At 34.3% G+C, this 4,643-nt stretch overlaps 1 pseudogene; it reads right to left on the reverse strand.

Moving 5' to 3' along the window:
* Positions 1-3,149: 3,149 nt before the first annotated feature.
* Positions 3,150-4,410, reverse strand: LOC149156526 (phosphatidylinositol 4-kinase gamma 6 pseudogene; annotated as a pseudogene).
* Positions 4,411-4,643: the final 233 nt, after the last annotated feature.

Below are 4,643 nucleotides of genomic sequence, written 5' to 3' on the forward strand. Positions count from 1 at the left end.
GAAGCTTCAAAAAAAAAGAAAAACCTAAAAGTTTGTATGGATTTGTAACATAAGCCCATATCAAAACTTTATATGGAGATAAATTTAACACTTATCTTTAAAGATTCTTATGGTCACCTTAAGGTACTAGGAAAACTCTAATATGATTGATGCAAATATAATTGATAACTTCTTGTCTCCATGTAAATTCAACCCTAATTCGAGAAGCCCAAATACCCATTAGAAAATGATGTATAATTTTTTTTAAGAAAACATGTAGATAGATTTAAGTTTATATAATGTAAACACATACTCTAACCTCTTGGTGCCATGAATTTGAACCTAGGGTCATATGTCAGTATGTAAACTCAAGGCGTTGGGAAAAGAGCCATGTGAATAGAACTTCATTCACTCCAAGGCCATATTTGATATTGAGTAAACTCAAGGCATTGGGAAAAGAGCCACGTGAATATAACTTCATTCACTCCAAGACCAAATTTGATATTGAACATAGTAAGTGGATCTCAATGAGACCAAGTGATAACTTATTTTAGTTTGTAGTATTTAAAATGAAAGAAGACAAATTCTCGACAAACACTTTCCACTCCAATGAAAAATACAAATAAAAAATGGGTTGACGCATTTAGAATTAACTTAAAAAAAATACAAGTTGCAAAATTAACTTAATCCTTTCAAACTTATACATTTAAGTCAATCCTTAAAAACTTTACCTAATTAATTAACTAATAACAATAATATAATTTAAAGTTATTGTTAAGCTAGAAACCAAATTGCTATATAAAATCCATTTATTCCTAAAAGAAAGATAGTCTAATATTTAAAATTTATGGTGATATACCTACTAGGCCAATCTGAATTTGAACCTATAACATTGTATGATATATCCAAATAAATTATTTTATAATATAATAATATAATATATCATTTCTTATCCAATTTATAACAAAATAATGCAACAAAATGAAGCTATTTTTCCAAAAAGTCACATCATTAAATAATCATCTAAATCCATTTATTCTTAAAATAGTTACATTCCAATTCAATATGAAAGAGAAAACAATGAAAAATACTAGATTTTATATTTCTTTGTGGGTTATTTAAAAATGATCAAACTTTTCCTCATGAATCTCCCCCCAAAAATAAGTGTTTTTTAAGTTGTCGTATTTAGTGTCAACATTTTTTTTGATCCGCTAAGCATCCATAATGATCATGGATTCTTAACCAAACCTGCAGAACATTTTTTTGATCTGCGAAGCATCCATAATGATCATGGATTCTTAACCAAACCTATAGACCACCAAATGTTGGAAGGTGCCAGGTAGTAAACGAGAGGGGAGGAATAGGGGTATTTAGTGGAGTGCTCGCTGAAATCTCAGACACTACTTTAAAAAACAAGTGGATGTGCCAAGTTTCGGGTTCGAATTATGTGTACAAGAATACTCTACCTTGTTAGGTCAGTGAAAAAACTAGCTACCCAAATGGAGATCTAGGTAACAGTTAATTGCTCTCACCTCACTGATGATAGAATGTGGTTTCATTAATTACAAACTCATTAATACATGGTTTGAAACTATGAATGAAATATATGTAATGAACAAAGAATTATTGTTTTGTGATTTTTTCACTATTTCCCATTCAGCTAGAAGGGGAATGATGTTTGGGGTTTTTAATGGAAAATTATTGAATTTTCTGAACCGGCATCGATGATCAATTAACCCAGATATGAGGGCAAGGTATGCTTAGGGATTTTAATTGGGAAAAATATTGAATTTTCTAAACAATAATCAATGACCAGTTGACCCGTGGACCATTTTCTACCATGGTTCCTAATTGTTGTCACATTCTGAGGACTTTCATAGATGATTCTATGAGTTATCTATCCTATGGAGGTCACATGGACTTGTATAATGTTGCGAAGAAGTATCTAGATAAGATGTTGATCAATAAGCCTCATTTATATATATGGAAAATGCATTACAGTAGTAGGCCACAAAATAAATTGGCTCAACCACTTCCAAGTTCTCTTCATAAGTCTATACAAGTATTATACAATATATTACAATTAAAATCAAGCATGCACCAAGCAGCTTTCAAAACCCTTTTCAAAAGACTAATCCCCAAAACTGGCATGCACCAAGCAGCCTTCAAAACCTTTTTCAGAAGACCAGTCCTCAAAACTGGCATGAAGTTCTGAGTCTCTGCCTGTGGTTTCTGGTCTTGGTTCTTCTTGATGTGACTTCTTTGGGTAGAAGTTCCTGGAAAATTTTAATGGACAAGGTCCAATTCCCCTCACTCAAGTCTGAAAAGTTTATTCTTTTGGAGCCACCATAGCCATTTCATGTTCATTAAAATCGAAACAACTTGCCCTGAATGCTCTTTCCATGCTCCTTTATAGCTTGGATAGTGTTGATTTTGCTGAGGGAAGCAAATACTCCTGGGTGATATAAACTGCCCATGCGATGGGCCTTGTTGTTTCAAAACATGAATTTCTCTCTTTCTCTCGGAAAGCTCTTACTGTAGCTATTGCCCTCCTAAATAAGGAATCTCAAACTATCCATGTGATGGACCTTGTTGCTTCAAACCATGGATTTCTTGCTTGCTCTTGGAAAGCTCTTCCTAAAGTTCTTCCCCTCCGAAACAAGGAATCTCTTCCAATTTCGAGAGTGGGCACCCTATGGTGTTTTTTGGGGAGGATCTGCTCGTAAGTAAGGAATCTGAAACTATTCGTGAGATGGACCTTGTTGCTTCAAACCATGGATTTCTTGTTTTCTCTCGGAAATCTCTTCCTATAGTTCTTCCCCTCCTAAATAAGGAATCTCTTCCAATTTCGAGAGTGGGCACCCTCTGGTGGTTTTTGGGGAGGAGAAATTATATGGAAAAGACATTCTAGTACCTCCATGTAAAAGTCTTGGTGATGAAGGATAATTTACAAAAAAATCTTTGGAAACAACACCATGAAATGACCGATTCAAAGCCGAATGATGCTGGAAATCATTTCTTTCCTGGTAATGACCTAGGAATGTAGATTGAGAGAGAAAGCACGGAAGTCCAGTCACTTCAGGTATTTTAGGTAGGGTATTATACCTACTTGATTTCTGAGGATCATGCATCCTGCCAAAGTTCAACCCATTCTCCACATAATTTAGAGACTAAGCAACATGGTGAAAATCTTCCTCATACTCCATATCATACTCAAACTGATTTTTTGCATGTTCCTTCTTAGGGAAGGCTTCTGAGAAATTAGTAACCAATTCACAACTAGTGGTAGACATTTTTTGATCTACCTCAAATTTAGCCTACATACAAATTAGTTCCAGCTCACTCACTTCCTCTTCTACACCATGAAACTATGGACTCATCATTTCACCAATTTCTACAAGGCAAAGACCAACAGTGGCAACAATTTTTAAGAATGTGGTGCACAATATAAGAATCCTTAAAGATGACTCCCTTAGCATGGGAAACTTCAATCTCAGCATATTTGCATCTTTATTTGCATCAAGCCTATTTATATACTCTAAATCATCCTCTGAAAATGGCATAGAATCTTGAGGCCAATGAAGCCACTGAAAGAAAGGATCCTCTAGCGTTTTTAGAAGGCAGAGACCGTGGTCTATAGGTATAATTCAACAACATCACTCATTTGAGGATATCTGCCAAAATCTCTTTCCAACCTTTTTACAAGGATGTTTCCAGCATGTCTATCAGTATTTAATATCCTTATATCTAAAATTCATATCCTATGTACAACAACAACAGAGAAGTTGGATGTCCCATGGTCACTGGCATCACAATTATGTATAACAAACTGCTGAAATGAAGCAATTTTACTTGTTTACTTTTTGGTCTTTTGTTTATGGTCATCTCATTGTTAATATTAAAAATTGGATGTGAAATCTTAACAAGCACAGTTGGAGCCACCTTTACAAAAATTTTGTGATCTAGAAGGTAAGCAGCAACTTCTTTGACACCTGTCTCTCCCACACAAACTAAACTCTTTAGGTCAGTGTTATAGACATATTTGGGCACTGCAACCCCAATCTTATATGTCAATAAACCAAGGGCTTTTTAACCCCTAAAAGTGTTGTTTCATACCCTAAAGGATCATAGTCAACTGAATACATCATTCCCCAAAAGTTCCACCTGAAAAACCACTCAGAACTGGCCAAAACTGGACCATACTAACTGCCTCACTGTCAAGGTGCGATGCATACTGACTTCTACACATGGAAAATTTTATGGGTGAATGTTCGCCCTTTGGCGAAATTAAGGGGTTTTAAATTTTTAGTGGGCGAATATTTTGTATCATAGTACATTTTTACAAATCACCTCAAATAACCCACCTTGTTTTAAGGGAGAGGGTAAAAAAGGTAAATTTAGCCCTTGAAATTAGGAGTTACAGCTTTCCATTCGTCGTAATTTTCAAGAATAGGTTTTATTTAAGTGAATCCTATAGGCCAACTACCATATTTATAAAAGAGGTATGGTAAATTAATAAAAATATAAATAAATGAGAGGTATCGTAAATAAATAAAACATTTTTTCATATTTACTCCATAAGTCACCTTATATACATGCAAGGGTGTAAACAAATAAAAATATAAATAAACTAGACGTATGGTAAATAAATAAAACCTCTTTTT

The sequence above is a fragment of the Pinus tabuliformis genome, chromosome 9, assembly GCF_031772625.1.
Source record: "Pinus tabuliformis cultivar Carrire ecotype Pingquan chromosome 9, CPIR1, whole genome shotgun sequence".
In the NCBI taxonomy this organism is placed as follows: Eukaryota; Viridiplantae; Streptophyta; class Pinopsida; order Pinales; family Pinaceae; genus Pinus; species Pinus tabuliformis.